The 26,257-nt window shown below is 39.5% G+C and overlaps 1 protein-coding gene across 5 annotated transcripts in view; it reads right to left on the bottom strand.

Annotated features, from left to right (window-relative positions):
* Positions 1-26,257, bottom strand: part of TBL1XR1 (TBL1X/Y related 1) — a 109,723-nt gene that overhangs the window by 29,636 nt on the left and 53,830 nt on the right. For 3 of the 5 annotated variants that reach the window (XM_063408143.1, XM_063408148.1, XM_063408145.1), the window contains exon 3: positions 9,680-9,747. The exons of the other annotated variants lie outside the window; for them this stretch is intronic. The gene's annotated coding sequence lies outside the window, so the exon portion shown is untranslated. The remainder of the gene's footprint in view (positions 1-9,679; positions 9,748-26,257) is intronic. 5 annotated transcript variants of the gene reach the window in all.

Here is a 26,257-nt window from a genome sequence, read left to right as displayed (position 1 = left end):
GTAAAACCTCCAGCAGAATGTTCTGCCTCACTTTTGATTACTTCATGAAAACAATCCCTCCCTGACTCCCCACAAGATCCCAAGCCCAAACATCTTATTTAGTGAAGGATTTTTAATCACAGAGCTCAGGCTCCCTGATGGAGACAAACTGGGATCAAATGAAAACTGTCCAGACACAGCAGTTCAAAGGTTAAACCACCACCCTCTTTCAATACTTAAATAATTATCAGAACACACCAAGAAATTTAACTATGACATTATGAAATGCTTCTTGATCAATTGTCTAATCCAAACCAAAGGCATTTTTAGAAAGGAAGAACCTGTGGCTTGCTGGGATGACCTTCAGGGTTAGACTGTCCTACCTACACACAACCTGGACAGATGACTATGGCAGCAAAACTGAAAATGTGGCATTTGTAAAGCTGATTAGAAAGTGATTGGTTCTGATTGATGACCAGAATTAGCAGAATCACCGGAGGGAGCACTAGTGTAGGTTTGGCCAGTATGGATTACTTCATTTGGACCTGCAAGGTCCAAATTCCAGGCTCTGTGTGCTAAATATATCTCTGTAATGGAGAGGGAAGCACCAGACAAATGCTTGGCATTCCTCCAGGGAGAGATATCTGTCCATCTGTCCCTCAAAAGGGAAAATCATCTTATTAGAGGGGCAGCTCAGGAACAGTGGTAACATCAAACAAGCTCTGCAGCTTCCATTCCTAGGCTATTAGAAGAATGTCCCTTTAGACAGAGCTACAGTCCTTCAGGAATACCTAACTCCAATAAATAAAGACTTCTGCAATCAAACTTTTAGACCCTGTCTCAAGAAGGCTTTGTGAAATTGTTCAATGGCTTTACTAAGTGCTAAAATAGCTGCCTGCTAATGCTGCCTGGATCTAGACACAAAACAGCTGCTGGAATCAAGTCCAAGAAAGGTGAAAACTGGAAAAAGCCTTTTCTGCAACATTGTTTAAAATCCTTTATCCGCCTTTTTGGCATGCACCTGGTTTTAACTATATGGCTGCTGATCTCCTGTGCCGCATTAAAGCCTTTGAAAGAAATTAATTATGGATGAATGTGGGAGCACACCCATTAAACCTCGCTTGGATCAAACTGCGTAAGAAATTCTGAGAAAATAACAGATTGAGAAGAGCCCTTGAGTCAGTGAAAATGAGCCCTAACTAGGGCTTCTGCTGAGAGTAAGGTAGGGAGGGGCAAGGTCCAAAAATGCTTTTCTATTTGTGAACACCACCACTGAAAACAAACACAACTCTGTGGTTCAATCTTTTTGATTAAGAACCAGTAGAAATTAACAGTTAAACAGGGTTAAAAATCTCCATATCGTGCTAAGTTTCTGCTCTCACTTGATTTATTCTCATTTTCACTGCTAGAAAACCCATTAAATAACGTGGCCTGTAAGTCTGATCAGGAACATTCCATTTTTTCCAATATGCTCTTCCTGATGTTCCCACAATAGATCATTCAGGGCTCTGAGGGACTGTGTCAATTGAATTGAATGATGTGGTCGCCTGCTGGTACATAAATGCAAAAGCAAAGCTGAGGGGGTTTATTTTCAAAACAGGAGACATTGATCCTGTGACAATGTTCCATTACCCTGACTTTATTTCTATTAGAGACAGTGATTACATCTACATCAATTGCTTGAGCTGATGGATACTGGTGCACTAACAGTGACACAGTTTTTCACTAGGCTGCTGCTGGATGCTGATGGCTTACAAAAGAAGACTCATTTCCAGCTAATGCCACTTTTTTCTCCATGGAAAACCGCTGAAGTTTGGGCAGACTTTTGTAATTAGTCAGTTTTCAGCTGTCTGCGGTTTTTTGTGGGGGGTTTGTGTGTTCTGTAAATCTTATTGTGGAATGGTGATTAGTGACTGTATAGTCTGGCATGGATTCTATTTGTTATGATTCAAATATTTACATTGCTACCTGCTGGTAATAAAACAGCAGATGTAGTTCACAGAAGCAGCTGTGAGAAGGTATTTCTGCTCTCCTACAACAGCAGCCCTATCTTGACTGTGGATTTTTTTCATACAATTGTGTAGGCTCCTCTTCCCTTTTCATGCAGTGTCACCCTTTGCAGCCTCTGTCCACTGCTCTTGCTATCTTTCCCAAGCTGGTGATCCATCTTCCAGCTTTCATCTCTTGATCTGACATCCGATCTCAAGCCTGTAGTCACACATTTGCCCTGGTTTTCACCTCCTCACCGTGCACTGCCTGCACATACTCGGCACTCCTAAGCCCATCTCTCCATCTGCTCTCCAGAGCATTCATCTGTACCTCCTTCAGCCACTCCTTTTTCTATGTCCTTCCTCCCTTAATTTTCCATTAAAACACAAGTTGCTAACAAATTTGCACAAATAAATTCTGCCGGTTGAAAAAAAAAAAAATTCGATTCATCACCAACAAGAATGTTTTCTAGTCCAAGTAAATCCTGCTCATTTTATTTGTCCTTGTTTGTTTAGCCTGGTGCCCTGAGTCATGTCCTGAACTGCCTGCAGGAGAAAGGCCTTTGTCTGACTCACCTCAGTGTATTTAACAGAATGGGTTCCCTCACTCTCGATAAGGAAGTTTTTTCAATGTTGCCATAACAACAAGAACTGGAGGTGATTCGGAGTGACACCTGCACAGAGTAACCCAGCACAGCCCTGCTCTGAGCTCCCAGCACCTGAACACAAACTGGGAGCAGGGCAGGTCTGCCAGAGCCCCCAGCACCTCCTCCCTGCCCCAGGCTGGTGCCCACAACCCAGCACAGCGTGGTAGCTGGGAACCTCCTTGCTCCAGCCGATTTCATACTGCACATCTACAGTTATTGCACAGCCAACAACAAAATAAAAAGACTCCAAATTGTGCTCTGTGGTGTGAGGGGTGACCTGCAAGGCTGAGCCTGCAGGGATCCAAGCAGCCTTTGCCTGGCAGTTCTGAGAGCAGTAAAATCTGCCAGGGCCCAAGTTTGGAAACACTCACGGGTGGCCTGATGGTGTTGGAATAGGCTTTTTTGAAAAACACGGTATTTTGGGGTTTTATTAAGGTTGGTATCATTACTTGGGTAACCATACTAAATTTCTGCAGGTGTTTGGGGACTGGTTCCTCTTTCCTAGTGAACAACCAAATTAAAACTAAAACCCAAACACATATCAGTCTGGGCACAGACAGCTCCATGAACGTGACCTTTTCCAACAAAAAATCTACTCCCTCATTTACCCTGCCCCTCAGATCTGAACCTGAACACTCTCACCTCAGCTTTTTAAGCACCTATGAAGTTATTTGCAAGCACAGGTATTACTTTCAGTGTGAGAAGTCGATAGAACTACTCCATAAATAATACTGACCACATAAATGGAGCAGGAGAAGCATTTCCTGGAGTGGAAGGATGCTCTGTGTGTGTGTGAGCATCTTCCCTGACCCCTACATTATTTTAGAACAGATCAGGGATTATCAGGCACAGTACAGCTGCAGCAGTGTTGATGATATAAACAAATGAAAAAGAGAGAGGCAGTAACGAGGTGCTCAGTGCACAGAACAGGTCTTGAAGAGGCTTTGATCCATTCTAAACGCAAATAAACCCAGCTTATTTCCCCATTGTTAAGCCTAGTCTTTTATGCCTTTCCCATGAGAAAAGAAGTTTTGGAATTATGTACTCTGGCAGAATCTGGTTTGGGAATAAATAATTTTTCTGAAATTCCTTTGTGATGCATAAAAGCTGCCAATTCTTTTCCTGAGGCAGATGTCTTGTTGAACAGTAACAGCTCTGAGTCCTGGTTTTCTGAAAAATTAAGGATGAAACACAAAACCCCTGTGAGGGAATACCATAATGGGGTGAAAAAAGGGAAAAAATCCAACCTAACAGCCCCACAGGACATAGAGAAGATCCTTTAGTTACAATTCATTGAAATTTCAAGTCAAGAAAATATGAACTGTTTAAAAGGAAAGATAATTTCCAGCTTTGGTGGCCATTAATCACAGACTCAGATCAAGAGCCACATCAGAACCTGCTACTTACTAAAGAGAAGGTCAGATTTCTTTATCTATTTTTAAATTTGGGATGAAGAAAAAGAAGAGAGTACCCTTTGGACAGGGAAAACAATTAATTAGTTATATTAACAATGCAGGGGTTTGTTGTGGATTTTTTTAACAAAAAACTTTGAATACCTCTGACTTCTTAGGACAAGGTCAGTGTTACTTCATGAGTTATGGATTAATGGCAAACAGGTACATTGGCACTTGTGACCATTAACAGCAGAAATACATCGCACCTTAAACAAGCTTTTCTCCATTTACCCAGCATTGAACATGCTAAAAATCTAATGCAGTTGGCCAGCAGAATTTGGTATTGAAAATATAGGCTAACATTCATCATATTTAGTATTCAAACTTTTCCACAGCCATGAAGCATATCCTAAAGCCTGGAATAAATTAAATGTAAACTGACAAGTTCTTCTAGCCCCAATATGTTCACCTCAAGAGATTTAAAGACACGTAACTCACAACTGACTGCAGCATTATGCATGAATGAAGTTCTAAAGAAAGCTTAAGAAAGTTTACCCTCAGATTAAAAACTCAGCTCTTTGCTTTGCCCAAGCAGTTTCACATCCACCTCTGTTCACTAAAGCAGCCTGAAATGAGCCTGTGGGAATCTGCAGGTCAATAACCATTACGAGTGGATCTTTAAAAAAGTGGAAACCCCTCCCCTTCTTTTGCAAAACCAAAAGTCACAGATAACGTGTTTCTGCAATTGGTCACATGAATGCAAAACCAGAATACGTGTGAATCTCCAAGAGCTATGTCTACTCCCACACTTCTGCACCATCCCTGCCCTACTGGTTGCTAATCTGCAAAAAAAGCTTCCTTTCCTCATACCACTCCACCAATGCCACCTACAACACCATCTTATTCTTCAATAAAACCAAAAGCAACACTAGTATTAAAAAGTGCAAACCACAGTCTTTAAGAAGCCATTTTAGAACTACAGCATATTTTTATTCAGGAATAATCAAACTGCAGTGTCTGAGGACAAATGACAGAAATCAGTTACCAGTGTAAACAACACAAGGTGCAAAAGGGGACCTATACAACCACCTTCTCCTAAGGGTTTTTTTTTTTTAATAATTAAAGACCAATTAGCAGGGCAAAAAATTAAATTAGATATTCCTTATTTTAAAAAATGTACAAAATAAAACTAATTTAACACTTACAAATTTATTTCAGGAAAAGGGCCTATGAAGTGGATCAGAAACCAACAATATTCACTTTGGCACCTCAAGATTTAATTTCAGGTGAGATTTGAAGTTAGGCAGCTAAATTTCCCAGAAGCACCTAGATCACTTAGATGCCATATCGGAATTATTTCTATCAAAGAACAGGATGTGAAGTTCTTGCCTTTTGTGGCTACCTCCTAACAAGACCCATCTCTCAAAAGCCATGAAAGAAATTAAGAAATAAACATGGTCTGACAAACGTGAATTCTGGTATTCAAAGAGGCAAAGCTCTTGTTATTTGTGAAACTTAAATCAAATATTACCGAAGGGATTGAATAGCCATGATCTCAGCCCTGCTGAGACACTGGGCATGGCCATTCAGGAACACGAGCACTGCAGCTGCACACAGCACTGACTCGTTGTCCTAGGCAGTGACGCAGCATCATCACAGAACTCATCCTACTTTCCATCTGCAACCCAAAACACCAGGAATGTGAGACCAGTGTAAAAATTCCCTTTTCTTCTTTCCTTGCTCTGTATGCCAAGCTGCAATACTGGTGTGATCTATCATGAAGTAATAGAGGAACAAAGCAACAGCAACCCAGCAACATCTCGGAGCTGCTGAGGCTGCCGGGAAGGAGGAGCGTGTTCCTGAGACAGCTCTGGAAAACGTGGCCCAGAGGTGGGGTAGGGGTCGGTCATCAGGGCAGAGTACTGCTTTACTTTTACAAAATGAAAGATTGGGCATTCCTGGGCCACCATTCTGTCATCATGGTCCTTTCAGGGCTGTCACTGCCTGGGTGACAACCCAGGGACATGAAGGGCAGTGCAGCGACCCTGGGTCCAGGCTCGCTGTGAGACTGGACACCCAACTGGACTGCACAGCACCAGACCTGGTGGGCACACAGGCAGCTCTGACAAAAACACCCCACCCTCAGGAACTCTGCAACAAGGGACAGATTGCTTTCCAAGCCTGCAAGTATTTCTTCCCTTAATTTATACAATTTTCAGTTTCGGCTACAGGAACCACCCTCAATGCAGACATTGCATCTCTGCATCCCTATGTCCTGCTCTGAAACATTCCTCAAATCTGACTGTGGAGTTTTTTATGAACAAAACCTGTGCTGTTCTAGGTATTAGTGCTGTGTATTTTGGCAGAGACATCTCCATCTATATTAGCTACACCCAAAGTTCAATAAGAAGTTGTATTGATTTTTCCCTTCAAGCATATATATATATATATATTTGATGAAAAATTCACTCATGTCTCCAAAAATCGTCTAGACATCAAGCTAATCCCCCTCCTGCCTTCAGCATCTGCTTTTTATTTTTTCCCTCAAAATGAAGCTGTACCAAGGGTCTTCTGACAGAATATTAAGAATAGCATGTATGCAGAGGTGATATGCCTATAATACATGGAAAAGGCACACTACATTGTCAGTGCCATCAGCCTCCTTGACCAGATTTTCCATAGCCTGCAATATACCTTTTTTGTTTTTACTGGGAACTGTTCCAATATCTGAATCATCAGGAGAAGTCTTTTCTTTTATAGAAAGCCTTGAAAAATAAAAACAAGCTTCTTTCCTTGCCTGTAGAAATTGGAATATTTTGCCTAACTCAAATTATCCCACACTAAGGATAACTTTGAATAAATGCCAAGTTCTGATACTTCATCAGTGCTTAAGTCTAAAGGCATATTTATACTACTGTAAAGGAAAAATTCCCAGAGATTGGATGATTGTGCCTGCCATAACACAGCCCCAGACGGCTCCTACACATTGCAAAGTCACCTGCATCTCTAGAAGTAATTGCATTGTTGATCTTAGAAGATTAAAGCAGCATACCAAATGTTCCTCTTGTTAATTTGGCACTCTACAGAAGGTCTAACTGGTAAAAGAACCTGAACACACCTGTAGAAGAATATATAATGACATTCAAAAAATACATTTAAAAGTAGTTTAAAAGAACACTATTTTGCTTTTCTGTATAGCACATAGGTTATAAAAAGCTATACTAAAGCAGACTGTGGTATATGAAGGAATCATCCTCCCAAACTGCATGCAAAAACCTGAGTGCCTATACCCACTCTTAAAATTTAAAGCTGTTGGCTTTGTATAGCAGAAACAGGAGAGTCTACTGAAGAAACTCTTATCAAATGGGCTGAAAGTCACAAGGGATCCAATTAAGATAAAAAGTTCAAACCCAGGACATTTCCTCTTCTTTCTGACTGATCAGGCCAACATCAGACATCTGTTCTCACTAATTTTTTAATTAATCCCCTTTGAAGCAAACCATTCAAAACCTGACAAAACCTCATCTGTCCGACGAGGACTCCCCTCCAGCAGAAGGTGCTATTTTGAATGAAAATGCTCCTCCACTGATGCAGTTGGAAACACAACCATAGCTTTGTGTAGAAAAACCAGTTTTGCTGAGTCAAGCTAAAACATTAGCAGAGATGGAAATACACCCTGCCTTGTAAGTGCAGGCCACTCTCACACAGGCAGCTGTGCTGAAATGGTCTGCAGCTTGTCCCACAAGTGACCTCTACTCTGCTTTTTGCAGAATTAACCAATCACACTAACTACTTCTGCTAGTTCAGAGTCAAACAAACTAGATAGGTTAGATTTTCACAAAAAGAAACTCACCACCTTTGGTTATCCTTACCTCATCCCAAACAGATTCTAGGCAAGTAAAATTCTGCTCACCCATTTCCAGTAATGGGAGCATTATTTGAAAATAAAGAGATGATAGATAGGAAGAAGTCCATGACTTCTCCAGATGACATTATACTTTAATAAGTACTGCATAAATTGCTCACAACATTTTGAAAAATTTTCAGTATTTCTCAGACTCCAAAGAGCTCCCATCATCTTTCTTTTCTTACAATATTTATAAATCTATGATGTTTTTACTTTGCAGAATTGCCATTTAACATTCTTGAGTGATGCTACTCAAATCTTCCCAAAGCCATTTCTCTCCTGGAAACCTGAAAGCTCACTGTCTGCCACTCCAAGACTTAGAAACTCTAAAGTAAGCCTACTTGGCTTGAGGTAGGAACTGGAAATCACCTAGTGTGAGTAGTACCATGCCCAATTATTTTAGATCAACCAACCTAATGCCATGGCAGAAGGGAAAATACCTTCAGACTTTATTCACTCACAACTCCCAACACCTTTTGCTTCCTTCACTCATCAGTCTAGAGACTTCTCAAGCAAGGACACCTTTCTCTCCCCTCAATATCTCCAGCACATAAAGACCTTATTTGTTTCTTCGCTTGACTGGAAAACCCCATTGAGAAATTCTTCTGGACTCCACCTTGTTTTTAGGAAGTACACATGGATACAGATAAATCCAGAAGAATATTTAAACATATTCTAGCTCACTGCCTTCAACTGCTTAAGTGATGTCCTGGAGCAGAGCCAGTACAACACTACCCTGCAAGGACACAAAGAACATCAGCAACATCCTTCTCTATCTTGTGGGGGTCTACTCCCAAGGAAGGGTTTATTAAAACAAATTCCCTCTGTCTTTGAGTGCCCTCTAATGACCTAAGACAGCACACAAAGAGAGCTTGCAAAAAAATTTAAGGGACTGAGAATTAAAAAAAAAAAAAAAAAAAAAAAAGGGAGAGGGTGCTGGGGAAAGAAGAGACATCTGCTACACCCACAAGACATTTGTTAAATTATGGTATATATTAAAAATTCTACAGATACAAATGTGGTCTCAGTTATCTCCTGCTGAAAGAACAAATGCTCAGTTGTGCTCTAGCACAATACTTGAGCATGGCTGCTGGTGGCCTGGTGCACAGGGAATTTTCCCTTTCTAAGAATAAGTAATCTCATCTCCCTTGTAACTCTAGCCATGGAGAAGAGATGATAAAATATATTTAAGAAAAGTTTCCAAAATCAAAAGAAATGATACAGGGATTGCAGCTACACATACTTAAAGAAAACAACTGTAAAATCATGACTGCACATCACATTTAAGAAGACACTAATAACAGCACACAGTCTGGATATCTGCCCTCAGAACCATACACTTGTATTTTCCTTTAGGAAGACAAGACTAGCACTGAAAAAAAACCATACTGTAATCAAAATACAGTAATTTTACACCCTTTTTTAAGAACTGACACACACTGAGGCAATAGTGACTCCACACTTCAAGGAGACAATACAGTTTTTACAATGTGTTTTGACAAAAGGTTTATTTATTAATATTTCCATACTGTGAGTTGATGTGTTATAACTCAACAAAATGAATATGGATTTACTCATGAGACACTAACAGCTCCAAAAGGAGCTGTTAAAGACCACTGAATAAAAGAACACTTTATGTAAGGATTCAGTGAACTGCAGAAACTGATACCTATCAAATACTGTAAATGCACTTAATACTAAATTGTACCAAACTACAGTCCACTGTTATGACAAATAAATAGATAAATCATTGAGTGTCCTTACCAGAACTACTCTCTGAAACCCCACAAAATTGTGATGTGGCAGCAGTACAGCCCTTGGTATTACACCACCTGTAACACAAACCATATTATGATAGTTTCTATCAATATTTATTTTAAAGGATGAAAAAAGGATAAAAGCTATTTTTCTACCAGTCTTTTTACTGAAAGAATTAAAACAACATTCAGTTTCCTACTGATAACAATATATGCTTAGTTAAGAAAATAAACAAAAATTAGAGACCTTGACTATTTACATGGAATTTATTTAAAAAACAATTTACAGTCACAGTTTCAACTCTATCCTTGTCCCACTCTTTTAGTTGAAAGCAAATCCCCACCACAGAACAGCACATTAGCTTCAAAGGAATTTCTGTTCTTTTTGTCTGTCCACATTGACAAAGGGGAATTTTATGAGACTCCAGAAAAAGTTTCCAAAGGGATAAGTATTGATGCAATAGATATTGCAGTGCTAACCAATACATACTAAAATGATTCAATAGAAAGATAAAAACTAGGAAACACAAGGCCGTGATCAAACCATCCAGTGTTTTCAAAAGTGACCGTTCAGGAGCTGAATTTCACACCAACAAATTATAAAAAGGGAGTTATAGGAACAATCTTTAAAATACCCTCATTAAGTTAATTTCTACAGGTGACTTCAAAATTTAAACAGACTCCAGGAATACATTATGCACCCATGATCAGAATAATTACTGATCCTCTATTTGTGTTACATGGTGACTCCTACCACCAATATTCATTACAGATTAAATCATTAGAAAGTGATCTTATGTAAACTAAGGGATTAAGGAAAAGACTTGAAGGCAGAAGCACAGGAACACTGTCTGGGCACCACAAGAAAAGAATCCACACGTCAAAAAAATGCTGTTTGAAGCAGGATTCACTCAATAGTAAAAAGCCTAACTCTGCCCTCTGTGAGAGGACCTGGAAAAGAACAAACAAGCTTCTAAGTACTAAACTCAGCTACAAAGGCTCACAAAATACATTACAAATAACACTAAAACTTCCCAAGCACCTCCTTAATACTAGGATTAAAACCAAGGAAGGCAACACATGCCTTAAACAGGACGTAGCATTTCAGACTTTCCATCATCCTAAAAGCAACCACTGACCTCTAAGAAACCCTCTGCTATTTAGTCTGTTGCTAAGCTCAGTAAGACTTGGAAAATGTTTTTTCCTCTTTTGATTGGGGAACCTCAGGGTATTTTGGTCAGCAATCATTTTCCATGTTTAAATTCCCAAGAGAATCAAGTAAACTTCTCCTGTTTCCCTCTTGAAAAGCCTTCAACAGCCAAATGGACAGTAATTTCCAAAAACCATGATAACACCACCCTGGACTGGAAAAGTGTCCTGGTCCTCCCTGTAACACTGGCAGTAATACACAAGAATTAAGTGAAAAGGTCCTGACCCTCCATTAATGTAATTTTAATTCTCTGCTAGGCTATTATGTACTGCTTTGATCATTTCTACAAACCTAACTGTATATGCCAACCGCATTGCTACAATTTAATTTGGAAAAAATAATCAAAAGCATAGTTTAAAAAGCTTATAAAATTTTAACTCCAAGTGCAAAAGGTCATTAAAAGGGGATGTTGATCCTGCTGGTTGAATAAACAAGACAGAGCAGAAAGTTTCAACTTTTATGCTTTGAACCTTGTACACTTCATGTTTACATTAAGGATTTTTCATTCATTTGGAACAAACTCTGCTGAAGTAAATAACTGAAATTACCCCCAAAATGATGCCAAACAAGAGAAAGAACCCGGAGGCCCTACAGGAGAGCAGAGAACCACCACACCCTCAACAGAAGCTGCTTTAAGAGGAATTCCTTTCCTCTCCACATCTCCCCACAGAGCACACGCAGAAAACACAAAACACACTGAACAGCAGAAATTCACCATTGCATTCAGCTCCCTACAACAGCAGAAAGCTGTTCCCAGTTCCCTCAGCCATGGCAGAGAGGCTGAGGGAACAGCAAGAATTAAATGCATGGCCTAACTTAACAGGGCTTTTAGGAATGACTAAGCAACAGAAGTAATTTTTCAGATGGATCCTGATAGTCAGCTACTTCTGCAGGCACTTGCAGCTCATAACACGACAATCAGAGAATCCTCTCAATTATATTTTTAACCTGTTTCAAATTTATAAATAAGAGTAAAAAAGAGTATATTTTCGTGGGTTTTTTTAAATGTATGTTAGTGATGTGAGTAGAATTTGTGGCAAAAACCCCTTCATATATAGTGAAGGATGTAGGATGAAAACTTCATATTTAATTATATTTTTACCAAGTGATATGAAGAAATGAAGCGTATCTCAGGGTGCTCACCTATAATCACAGGGCATTATTTCCTTACTATATCTACTCTTCAGCTGTGGATTGCTTCATAGTTACTTATGTAGTATTTTATTTTTCTTTCGTACAAGATGCCTATCTACGTGTATTTCAGAAATCTGAAGAGAATCAAACTGTATACCTACAGTCTCATTACAGAAAAAAAAACTTGAACGAGAGAGGAAGGAGAGAAGAAATTTTCCAGCCTGAAGGAGACGACTAGAAAAGAAAACACTGCAAAAATGTGCAGGGTTTTGAGAACCCAACATTTTACGTGATGCTAACAGGCAAGCTTGACAACTGTGTCTGTTACTAAAATGCTCACACTCCATAAGAATTTGTGCATCGTGAGCATGAAATCTTTCCCTCTACAGCTTAAAATATCTTTGCATTTAAAAACCATCTGCAAAAATAGACATATACTTCCCCACTGCAAAATTAATTAGAGAGCAGGAATTTCATCTCGCTGCCACCAATACATGTGATGATGCCACACGTAAACACATTGCACTTGTTTTGGCACTGGAGAGCAACAGAAATGGTAAGTTTAAAAAGATTCTGTGAAAATGTCACTTTCTTGAAGAAGCTGATAAATATCAGTGGAAGTGGAGGATGGGCACCCCAGAAGGCCACGCTGGATTAACCTGCCACTAGAGCGTGCTCCTTGATCAGCATGGAGCCCACTTATCCATTCCATTGATGAGGGTTTTCCCACAACATTTTTTGATTTGTCTTCTCTTCCATCTCTTTGAAATGAAATCCCTACTGCTGTTCAATTGGGACTTAAGTCTCAATTTTTAAATCAAAAAAAAGTAAAAATAATCAAAAGGGTTTTTTCAACAAACGAGTATCTTTTTTTTTTAATGACTGACTAGGGTTTTGCTTGTTTTGATTATAAATCTTATGTAGTTAGGGAAAACAAGACAAAAAAAGTAGAACTATGTGGTCACAAAAAATACTGCTGTGCATTTTATAAATTGAATGTGGCCCATCAGGGAGAGAGAAATTATCCACTTTCAGGAAGTATTGTTTACTGCTGTCTTCCCACTCGACCACCTGTTAATAATATTTGATGTTTTTTTCTTTCTGTGTGATGAGTATGACTATAAATGAGATATTTGATCTGCTCGCTACAACTTATTCCCTGTAATGCCTCCATCTCAAAGATCATCCAACCAACAAATGACACAGCCTCAAGGCAATGTCCCAAGTGAATGTGCATCTTTGCTTCTCTTCCTTATCCACTGTCATTTCCATAATTCATCCTCTTAACGATTTACGAAACGTAGGGGATATTTTCAGAGTATATCGATGGTGCTCAAAAAGCCTCACAGCTGACTGACTGCCAAGGGCACATGAAGGAAGCAAGAAGTATGTACAACTGTTTTGGAAACAGGATGCTGAAATTATCATCCTTTCTATTTGACAGATATTCCAACTCTTTGGTCTCATCGTAATGCACACTACTTGGCTTAAAGCATTTAAGTTTTATAAGGCTATGCCTAATGAAAAAAAATAAAACATCGGAATCATTTTTAAAAAACTGGAAGGCAGAAGTATTTTATTTTTAAAGACCAATAGTGCCTCCAATAGTACTGTTTCATGACTGGTGTTGCAAATACTACAGCCACTATTTTGTGTACTCATTAAAAATGATGTCTGGAGCTTGCAGCTTTTTTTCCAAAAAAAAACACCCTTTAAAATGTAAACCACTCAAAAGCACTGGAAAGCTGGTCATCATTCTCATCTCTGAAAATCCTCTATTTTACCATTTTAGAATTTGGTAAATAAATATATTTTTCTTTTTTTCTTCTTCTCCTCCCTTGCCAATCTCCAGCAGCTTTATTTTACGCCATCAACCAATATCACTGTCAGCACTCCGAGAGCAGAAGGATGCTCTGTACTTTGTGCCTGCCTCTGAATTCATGACCAGAGATTCACCCTCCCCATGCACAGAAAACGAGCAGCCTTCATCTTTCCATTTACCCCCATTAAGTCAGTGCCATCATGTTCTCCCAGGAGAAAAGTGCAAGAGCTGAAACACCACAAGCGACAGCAGCCAAGGACACTCAGAAATAAGGTCTGCCCTTGCTGCTCTTGGACTGGAAAGGAAAGCTCCAAACTGCAGGGCAGTGATCATGTACTGCTGGAGCCTCAGCTCCTTTTGAACAGATATCAGTGGCTGGGATGGAGCACGTACCTCAAATTGGGCTTTAATTTGCTTGGAAATGCATGTAAAAATAGTGGGACTTGGTCCTAAACTGGACCAAAAGCAGGTTGTATCATAATTATGTCATATCTAATTAAAGTGTCATATCACTAAAGTAGAGACTTGCCAGCAGAGATACAAATATCACTTGGCAGCCACAGTGGTTCTCAAACCTGCAGCTGGAGCATAGCTCAGGACAGAAAAGTGTGAAAAGGCTACGGATTGAATAGCCTAATTGCTAGAACGTCGTAGGTTTTGCTTTGTTTTACAGCGTTGCAGTAACACCTTACTCCAGGGAACCACAGGTTCTTGGATTTCAGAGATCCACTTCAATTGGTACATGGAGTTACCACATCGATGGCTCTTGCACTCTGCCAGGAGACTTGAGGTAAATTCTTGGCTCAGGTTTGTAGTGAAAATAAGCAGACAGCATTAATCTAGTCACCATTTATCCATAAATTACAATCAACCCCCCCAAATCTTAGCTTAGAAAGTGCCAGCCCAAAAGATTGTGGCCATGTCTGTCAGCACTAACAGTAAAAAGAAGGTGCCTGACAAAGTCTTAAATGTAGCTCTTGTAACCTGTCTCTCATCTACTCACAGAGAAAATCATCTCAGGACAGATGGATTCACAAAGTCAACATAACAACTCAAAGCAGACCCATGCACACCCATGGTCCCGCTTGGTGGAAAAGATTTTGACAGGGAAATAAGAGTCAATATTTCTCCAATTCTGCAAATGTTGCAGCTGTGTATTGCTTAATAATTTAGTTTATTAAAGGCAACAACTGTCAAAACTATACAAACTCATTTGTCGTGCAGCAATTTTACATTATTGGAATCTTGTTATAATCTGACTAACGCACACGATCGTGTTCTAACCATGCCTATAATTGGGTTCTTGGCTCCACAGGCCTAAAGACAGTAATCCAAAACATCTTCCAATTATGCTGAAAAATATGCATGTTTGTGGGAAGCTACATAACTTAATTTTCAGACTCAATGGGCCTTTAATAATATGAGAGGAGGAAAAAAAATGTTTGCAAAAGGACATTTATTTGTGGTGCTATTCAGAAAATTGTGTGTTCATGTAGGAAAACACCACCTCAAACCTAGAAACACCAAAGCAGCACTAGTGAGATGTGTATGGAACATAGAACAAACAAAAACAGTCAAAAATCCATTCAGATGGAAAACTGTATTCCAATTCTATACATCCAAACCAAACAAGGATCCCAGCTATTAAAAAAGTCCATACTTCAAAACTCATGTATGTGTGAGAGTCACTGATGAACATTACTTTTTTACTTCCAACACATTAACTATCTACTGCTCCTGCTCACAACCCTTCACAGGGCAGATGTGAAGTTCCTTTAATTTATTGGTAAATGAGAAGCAGCTCAGGACACAAGAACCTTGCACAGGAACCATTGTTTCATATTCCCAGTGTCTGACAGACACTTCCAGTGCACTACCAGGACTGACAGGTGATTTTTAAGATGCCTGAAGTGTTGTGACCTGTTATATTATTTGACAAACATTGTTGCCAATTTTTAATACAAAAGGTTAGAAAGTAAATATTACAAGGACAAGCAGGATTGCCCAGGTGCAGATATGCTTTTCACAGAGGAGAAAACATTGAAGTTGCCACAGAATCATTTAGGTTGGAAAAGACCTCTGAGATCATCAAGTTCAACCTACAACCTCACACCATGTCAAGACATGACATACAAGAGAATTTTTGCAGATTTTTCAAGTATTTTTTTTATTGCTAGAAAATAACAAAATGTCTACAAATCCTGGCAGATTAAGGCAGCACTTTGTGAAAGATTCTCATTATTACATGAGACTCAACAGGACTATGTTAAATACTGCCTGCAAAAAACATATCCATAGAGAAAAGATTCCCTGAGTCACAGGGAACTGAAAATAAAAACATGTACTGTCACACAAAAAGAGTCAGAAAAACATACAGGGACTTCAAAACAACCCCCTGACAGTCACTTCCAACATGCCTCAAACTGACTCTGAAATTAGAGAAATCAAACTTCACATGTCCTGCACAGTTTAAATGTGCGCCTCATTTGCCCACACACAGAACCCTCACCACCAGCACACACGGGTGCATTACTGGTGTCAGCTCTGTCCTTTCAGCTGGACAAACACTGCCAGCTGCATTTTATCAATGGACAACAACCTCAAGCACTTCTTGCATGGCCTGGATCCTAAGTGATGCCCCAAACACCTCCCCTGCTGAGATCCCTACATCTGGAGTCTACATTTTTGGGATTAGGTGGGATTAGTTCTTGCCCAGAGCTGCCCTCTGCACTGGAAAGTGCATAAGAGGCAGGAAATTAACCCCCCCCAAAAAAAAAAAAACCCAAAACAAACAAACAAACAACCCCAAACAAACAAACAAAAGCACTTTGAAATTGCAATCTCTGGCTATCTGTAAGAAAATGGAAGGAGGAAGCTTGCTCCAAGGGATGTGTCTATCCACAGGTGTTTGTTTCACACCGATGACACTGTGAACTATGCTGGAACACAGAGACACAGCTTTGGGGAGCCCAAACACAAAAGAGCTCAGCACCTTTGGAAAGGCACAGAAACTAAAAGCCCCACAATGTTTCCTCTATCATCAATGCCATGCCCTGCAAGAAGCAAACAGCTGCAACGCCCAGCCACCCTCTGCAGGGCAGGGAATTAAAAGGCAGAATGCTGTATCTGCTTGTTGTTACACATTTGCTGTTAATATGGGCTTTTCCTCACACCTGAACAAATGCTGCAAAGACCTTAATGAAGAAGAGGCAGTGTGTGGTTGAAGGGAGCGTGGGTGCCTCCACCAACAGGTGAATTCCACAGGTAACTGCAGCAGGGTTTTAATCCAACAGGAGACACTTTCTAGGACACAGCTTAAACCTCCTAGGACAGTAGCTAAATGAGTAATGCAAACTCTAGAGATAGTGGGAAACAATTTTTGTTCCCTGTGAGTTGAGTACTCACAGGAGTTACTCACACAAGAGGGATTAGATGCAAAGACAATACACACAAATTCCACAGCTGACAGTCAAGGCCCAGGTACCACAGCACTGCTCTATGGAGTTTGCTGCAATACATTTAAAAATGTTTGGATATGTGACAAAACAGATCTAGAAACATCAGACATACACAAAGCACAATGAATCTCTCACATGGTCTTCCTGCCTTATTATCAATTCTATTAAGAATTCATTAAAAGGACAAGTATCACACATCCTTATTAATTTACAGATGAATGTGAGTGTGAGAGAGAAGGCAGGAGACGGGGAATAGGTAGAAGAGACAAAACCCTATTTTGAAGTTTGTCCCATCAGAGCAAAGAAAAACATCACATCTCTTTGGTATAGTAACACACGCTGTGAGAAGCAATGAGCACTTGAATGCATGTTTTATTCTGATCCCAGAGGACCCAACTGCCTGTGAGATGCTCCTTCTTATTTTATTCCTCTTCAGTTTGTCTATGAGCTACACACTTTCAATGGAAGCCTAAAAACTTCTCTGTATTCCACTTCAAACACAGGAAAACATACAGGAGTGATGCTGATCTAGGACTCACAAATACAGCTGAGACGTAGACAATGCACCACTGGCTTTCCTCTCAGGCCTTGATTCAAGAGAGAGACTTCCCTCAGTGGCTGAAGTGTTATTACTTTGAAACTGTCACCCTCAGAAAGTGGGCTTCAAGAACATACCAACTTTGCTCTCAAGCTTTTGATTGCAAAGCCTGAATGTTACCGAAGCAAAAGTTTCTGAATTAAATGTATACGCAAAGAAGGATACACAGCATAGATGAATAATATATGCCTATAAATAAGCAGAAAAATAAGACTTAAAATAGCCACATAACTATTAATTAGTTATTAATATTAGATCACTGGTCTATTTCCTTTCAAATTAGCCACCCACTAGCAAAATGTCAATTGCAAAACAAGGGACTATATTTATAGTACAACCTACTTTGAGTTTTGAGTGACATGTCAGCCACTGCTCAATTACAATACCCCCATTGTGTGCTTTCCCAAATTAATACCTAACTTTCAGTACAGGCAACTGCAGGTACAAAAGCCATGTTGGATTTTAATAGTCTTTATTACATCACATAAGCTGGTGCAAACATTTTTCCATCCAGAAGTCCATGCAAAAGAAAATAAAGAAGTAGAGTTAAGTAATATACTGGAATATGGGTGGGACACTGGACACAGTGATGCTAGGAGGAGTGAGTGTCCAGGAGATGGTAATAAGAAATTCCTAGATCTGATTTTATTATTTCCCAGAGAAAGACCAGCTTTGATTGCTGGTACCACGAGCAGTGCACCGTGAGATGCAATACAAGGTACTGCTCCATCTTTGGACTGGATTTAAATGGAAGAGTCACCAACAAAGTGGAAAAACCCCAAACTCCTCTGGCAAAACTTGACTGTGTTCGGGACTTTGGAAGAGGAGAATTACATTTTTAAAGAATATTGCCTATTTCACTGAGTTTCCTTCTAGCTGAGGTTTTGTGATTTGCCCTGAAAACAGTTCTCCTCCCTTTATCTCTCCAGGTGCCTGACACTATCTGCTGAAGAGCAGAAAAAAGAGCATCCTGCAGAGGATGCTCAGTGAAGATGGAAAGCTGGCAGGAGAAACCCTGCCAACACACACTGAATTGCCTCCAGCCTTCTGCTGAGAGAAAAGCAGGACTCACTGTTTCAGGTATGTCTGCCATGGAGAGAAAACAGAAATGGAGACAGAATTACACAGAAACAGCTCTTGAAACAAACTTAAGACTAGGGAACACCATTCCGTCAACAAGAGGTGACCTGTATTCATATTTCAGTGGATAATAATTTTTTACAGTTGTACAGCAGAATACTTTGGAATACTCAGGAATGTTGGAAAGACTTGAAGAGAAACACAGAAATCATTGCTGCTCAGTTTTTCTCTTGGTATAAAATCACATCACTTCCCATCTGCTTGCAGGAGCACACTCCTAATAATGCCATTTACAAAACCTCCTCCTACAGCTACCTCTTTGAATCTTCAATAAAATAAAAAAAATTCATCCTCCTAACCTTAAGATTTACACAAAACCAGGAGGCCTGTGCCAGCTGTTTAATTTCTCATGTATTTATGCATACCAAAGTACTTGTACAAAGAAATCAATTGTAGCTGTAACTAATATTGCACGTAGCCAATTCACCTTTAAATCCAAGGGGAGTGAAGAGAATCCTGGGTTAAGATCATCATTTGCTGTCTGGGAACAGGATTGTCTATGGTTTTCTATTTCCTAAATTTTCTTCCTATCCTGAAATTCACTCCAACACTTTAATTACTTAAAAAATTAGAAGAAAACAATCAGGAAAAGGAAACAAAATCTGCGAGAAACAAATACAAAGCTAGCTGGGATCCAAAGCCATTTTCATCACGTGGGCTATTTTTATATCCATTGTACACTTTATTTTTTCTAATAACTGCCACACTTGTAAACAAAAAAGCTGCAAGGTACTTGAAAAGAAGGTAAGAAAGAAGACATGAACGTGGTTTTATCCATCCCCTGATAGGTTTTTTCTTTATATATACTAAAAATATTTAAACCTTAAGGAGATCATTTAAAAATCTTCAGGATTAGAGTGGGCTTGGTCAGCTAAGTAAAAGTCATTATGAGCAAATTTCACTCAAGCAACAGCTGTAGGAATCCACGTCTTACAGTTATGAATAAAAACTGGAGCCCAGCAATCAATAAGCAGTTTTGCCTCTGTAGCACCACAACCACCCTCACACAATGTACTTTATATAAAACCAGCACCAAGTCAAGACCTAGTTCATATCTTCTGATTTTTCTCATATTCCAAATCATTTTACTTGCAACACTTACATTAAAACTTGCAAACACTATCACCAGTAGGAAAACATAATTTTCTTTATTTTATTTTTTTTTAGTTACACTTACCCTAGGCAAATTTGGCTTTACAGAGAACATTTGACATTATTTTTTATGGTTTCATTTAATCTTTAATAGAAATAGGTGCAGAATTCAGAGGTTTGGGTATGTTATGGAGATGAAGACAAGTGGTTTTCTAGTAAGTGCTGCCTCATAAGCAGATCACTTAAAAAAACCACACCAAAAGTTTTTTTCAAATCACAGGGAAAAAAAAAAAAAAAAATCAACCAAACTATGGACATTTTACCCCTTTTGCTGCAAGATGAACACCCTTTTTAAATAGTATATTTTCAGACTGCTATTATATATCCCCTGGGTTCCACGACACTGCTGAGGGAATGAATTTCCACCAGACAAACCACAGAGACCACAGTCAGCCTAAGGTGGATCTCCTGGTAGGAGGATTCTCCCTCCAAGATGCCACAGAAGCTGCCTTTCCGCTGAATTTAACCTAATTAATTGAAATTATTGTCACTGACTATCCCGTTATATAACCACAGGAACAATAAATCCTTTGCCATGGTGCACTTCACCTGAATTGCAGTCGAGAGAAGAGCAAAATCCAATGACCCTGTGCAGCACGGCAAGAAAAGCAGACAGGGTTATTCATGAACACAACCTCTGCAGAACACCGAGGGCAAACGTGGGGTACAGGGGATGGAAGGCACTCAGAGGCACGAGGATGAGGCAGCACTGTCATCTGATCATGGACTTGAACTTCAGCTCCTTAATCTGCTAGAAAAGCTACTCAGAGTACACCGAAAATGTTATTTTCTGCCTGAGGTCATGCAAACTGGTCTGTCTGTTCAGCATAGCAACACTCGGATCAGAAGAGGCTCGCTGTAGATGTGCCACAAGACAGTACTGAAAAACAAAAATAGCTCCTTTTGTCATGAAGAAAACTGAGAGCTCTTGCAAGTAGTTAAAGGTTTGTGGGGCTTTCTAGGCCTGTTGTACTTTAGGTTTATAGTATATACCATAATTTTAGAAGTGCTTTGAAAAGTTAATAGCAGATCTGTTTTTGTTCGCTTTTATATTGAGAAGCAAACTGTTTAAGCATTAACTACCCTTGACAATGCAATTAAAACCTGACCCATTTTCTAGACACAAATGACCTGCATTTTTCACAGCACAGCACAGCCATATGTAACCAAATTCATTTCTATTTAACCTGTCCCTTAATTCCATTTGTAATTCTGAAATCTGAGGGGAAAAAAAACCAACAAACCAAACAACAACAACCCACCAAAAAACCACCAGCCAAGGCTACTAGAAATCAGTGCCTGGGAGGAAAATGAGCAGGTACCATGCAGAGGAGGAGTGGCCACCCCCTCAGCTGTGATTCCACAACTTGTACAGAAGGAAAAGTCAAACAAGTCTATGTGCAAACTTTTTATCACTGTTCTGCACTCTAAAACAGACAGCAAGCGAATTACAAGGCTGTAAATCCAGGATTATATAAAACCAAAAAACCTCTGGCAGTCATCATCTTTACTACTGAGTATAAATCACAAAATGCACTGATACGAACCCTGGTAAAATCTCTGATGTGGTTTTATACACACTTGGATAAAACAGAGTGGTACAAAAACATCTACAAAACACACAGTCAATTAAAAATCAACACATCCAAGAGATCATGGGGACTTTACTAATTTCACTTAAGATGTTGCTGTTCTACTTCAGGCACGTCTCTCTTTGCTCAAGGAACCTTCACAACAACTAAAACCAGACATAATGAACATTATTATTACCACCATTTATTTGAATAACCAGATCATCCAGAAGATCCCTTTTAAGATGGGGCCCTCATTGTGCAAGGGTTGCAGAAACACGTAGGAGTTCGTTTCTGTGCTGAAGAGATCATAATCTCACCAGACAAGGTCAATAAACAACACTGAAGGTCAACAACAAAGTCTCCTGTCCAGGACTTTTATTGTTTTGTTTTAAGTTATATTCCCTTAGACCACCTGCTACTCTCTGTTATGGACCCAGGTCCTCCAGAGAGTCAGAATCACTGCTGCTGCCAGGTCTGTCCTCCTAGCACACCCATTAAAAAATAAATAAAGGTTCCTCTTCTGTGGAACACAAAATACACTGAAGAGTTTTCAGTGGATAATGGAAGTGCTGAGATGTAACACAGCTTTTCTAGACATTCCTGAAAGTGCCAGTTGTTACTGAGTTAAGACAAATACAGTGTTGAATATTGTCATCTTTATCTACATTCAGTAACTTCTCTGGCCAGTGGAATGAAATATTTGTAATACCGAATGAGGATTAAGGTTTATTTTAGAAAAAGAGCTAGATAAAGAGCTATGTAACAAGTCTAATTTTGTCTGGAAAAAACAAACAATATAGAGCTAGTAGTGAGAGAATGGGATTCTCTTATTTTCTAACCATATAGCAACCAGCCCAGCAGAAACACAGCCACTGAGCTACACCAGAGCTGAGCAAGCTGGGAAGTGTTTTGCAGGAACATGCTGAGTGAGGGAAGGTAAAAGCATCATAGGAAAAGGCATTTTTTTCTGTTCTTGGCTCTGGCTGTTGGGCTGTGTTAGGGAATGCCTTATTAAACAGCTGAAGCTCTGAAAATCTGCAGCCATTATCCTGGTGTAAGGCAAAACGTTACACAGGCATTTCTGCCTGGCTATGATTCTTTCTTCACTCAGCAAATATTTAGTAGATTTAAGGTTCTCAAAACAAATTATTTTTCTCCTAGGTGTTACTGAAACAATCCATACAGCTCTCTTAGATTTGGTTCGAAGTGATAAATAGATGCATTTCCTACAGTGAAGTCCACGTTTTACATATCCTACAATCCTCCTGTACTAAGATAAAATGAGAGAAGGAAAAAGAAGCAAAACCCCTACTTGAAAGTGCTGCATTTTGGAGGATTTTATGGCATTCACACATTACAACAGAAACAATTGTCCCCCTCCCCCTTTTCAGTATATTCCTTTTCATTTAACCCAAGATGTTTGTCATGAAATCCTCCTAGGAATTCATAGCAAGTTAGGGAACACTTTGCTTTTTGACAATCCTCTATACTTAAGGAATGCAAGTGTTTCCTTCACCCAATTCTTCAACTAAGCTTCCTAATTATAGCACTCTTACAGGATTTCAGCATATGCTGGCAGAGGCACTGTGTATCACACTGAATTTAAAGTTGAGGTAGCCACAAAACTGCTCTTCAAACCCTCTGAAATCACACACATGAAATCACACAAGACTGCACTGTCATTTCTCAACCCTGACACAGTGTGCAGTGAGCTGCTTGTGGAAACCAGCCACAGCATCATCTTCCCAATTGTCTTAAGTGCTACTCAGCTCCCATAAATCATCCAAGGGAGGGCTGTGAATTCACCCACTGCCCAAAAAGGCCCTTTCAGCTGACCTCTAGGCAATTTTTCAGCTGACCTCTAGGCAATTTTCATGGGTGTAGCCAGAGAGATGGGCGAGGCAAGGCTGGATTTATTTTAAATAAATAATTTCTCTGACATGAACTGATTTTCCAGTGGAAGATTCCTGTGGATGTAGCACTGCAAATAAACAAATGACATGTTTCCAGGGCAAGAGAATAAGGAAGGAAGTGTGTTACTCTGTGACCCAGACTTCCCCCTGGGATCCCCTAGCTCCTTTCCCTACTCAGAGCACCATGCCTACAAACCACTCAGATTTTTCACCAGATGAGTTACAAGTCACAAAAGTATGTGGAACAGTTGACTTCACTTAAGCTGCAATGCTTTTTTCTTCAAAAGCAAGCCCAGAGGTTCCTAACTTATGAGTGCTGCATAGTTGACATCTTTTTAAGTTGATGTCACCCATCACAGCTGTAACTTGGCACTTCTAGTAACACTCTGCTCGAGATTTGCCTTCCCTGATGTTTCTCCACTCATGCACTTGCAAAACGTCCCACATCTATCTTGAGGTAACAACAGAGCCTCAGGAACCCAAAAATGACTATTTTTTCCCTATAGGTTTGCTATGTATAAATGCCACAAGTTGGAACGATTTAGAATTTGCGCACATAACACTCCTTTTTCAAAGCATAAATTTAAAGATTTACATAACCGAATAAATTGTCTTCCAAATCTGAAAAAAAATGAGTCCAGGACTTGCTTATGTGCTGCTGAATTTGCTGAACTATAATGTTTCTGATCACTACATTGTTTTCTCCCAGGCTATAGTTTTTGCCCCGTGTCTGAGTGCCTTCACGACCCAACTCCTATGAACTCCAGGCACTTGGATGTTAGGGCTGAGACATTTCAGAGGATCACATATAACACTCATTCCTCTTCCAAATATGCCACAATCCACACCCAACCGTGGACAGACTAAAAAGAAGTCTGAAGAAAATGGGAAGCTTTAACAGAGACAATCCAAGTGCAAGTCAACCTCAGGGTACCCTGCCCAACAGAGTAATCCCTGCAACTGCCTTGACATGGGCATTTTGAAAGACAAAAAAAAAAAAAAAAAAAAAAAAAAAAAAAAAAAAAAAAAAAAAAGACTTTATTTAGTTTGCATTATGATGAAAAGGAAATTCAACTGAAATACATGTACCACCATGGAGACACGTGTGAATAAGAAAAACACCAGCCACCAAGCAAAAAACCAAAATGGCAACAGTTGCTCCTGTGGGCAATGAGGAGGCTAATCTGCTGAGAAATTTCTGTCAGCTTTAGCAAAAAGGATTTTAAAACAAAACTGGATGGGTCAGCAGAAGCAACTTTGCTCCCCAAGAGCCTGTTCACCAAGGCTCCCATTCTGAACTAAGAACTGGGACATGCAAGAGTCTAAAACCAACTGGGGAGGACTTTAAAACAGGAACCTCGTAAACTGCAGCAGCACAGGAAGAATCTTTATAATAGCCAAAACTGAATGGTTCAGCAAGAAAGGATTTTGTTTTTAGAAAAAGTTAAATATAAAAGAAGCCAGGAATTAGGCCAGTGGAAAGGTATGCCAACAATCTGCTCTAAGCTGCATTCACAGTCACAAACTCAAACACATACCACTTACTTGCTTTTCATAACAAGTACGAAATATGTACAAGAAAAGGCAGCAATGACCTTGCCTAAAGAGCAGCACATCACCTTGGGGTATCAATGGTAGGAAATATTAAGTTGTATTTTATCTTCTATTTAGAGCAAAACCCCAGCATCCCTAATGTAGTTTCCATTTGCTATTTACGTAATTAAGTCACCTCCTCACAGTTCAAATACCCTTACTTACTACTCAGGTTACTTCCAATTTCCCAGATGGTCAGTCTCCAGAAAACACCATCTGAACTTCAGCCACTTCTTGGTTAAATCCATTCTGACAGCTTATTAGTAGAATAATTTATCAGCTGTTAAAATATTTGTTACAAATTTGTTTTCTGTGTTAATCGGGTTCCATGAACTAGGATGAAATTCCAGCCTTTTCAAATGCATTTTAATGTGAAATGCTGACATCAAGTCTTAACTTCATTTGATTATTTTTTCTGTTTATGTTATTAGCAACTAGTTTTTCTGGCACTCTTTCCTGTTCCAGTTCAATCACTCGGTTGAATTACTTGAACTCCTGCTGAACTGCACCAAAAAAAGGAAAATTAACTAATGCCTCATTTGATCTTGTGACCATAAAACTTGTGTTTTCATTCCCTCCTTAACCTTTGACCATCTATTTTCCCCTTAATTTGTGTGTTATGTACCTGATAGTTTTACATTTGTTTCTTTTATTCATGAAAAAAGAGTCTGCTCTGATGTTTGATCTGCCCTCTGTTCACTTTAACCACCAGTGACCGTATTCTGGATTCTCATCAGTAAGCACACACTTAAAATCACTTCTTCATAGCCCATCATGTATATATTATTTGGCTTACTGTATGCTCTTTACCAGAAGTGCATGGCTGTTCTCATAAAAGCTGTCAATTAAGCTAAAAGAGAAAACAAGTTGCAAGAGAGTGAAATGGCTGATTTTGTAAAAGCTCATTTGCCACTTTCACAGAATTGTAGAATCAGCTGAGTTGGAAGAGACCCACAAGGGTCATCGAGTCCAACTCCTTGCCCTGCACAGA

This window comes from Prinia subflava, chromosome 11 (assembly GCF_021018805.1).
Source record: "Prinia subflava isolate CZ2003 ecotype Zambia chromosome 11, Cam_Psub_1.2, whole genome shotgun sequence".
In the NCBI taxonomy this organism is placed as follows: Eukaryota; Metazoa; Chordata; class Aves; order Passeriformes; family Cisticolidae; genus Prinia; species Prinia subflava.
This window is presented reverse-complemented; position numbering and strand designations above follow the sequence as displayed.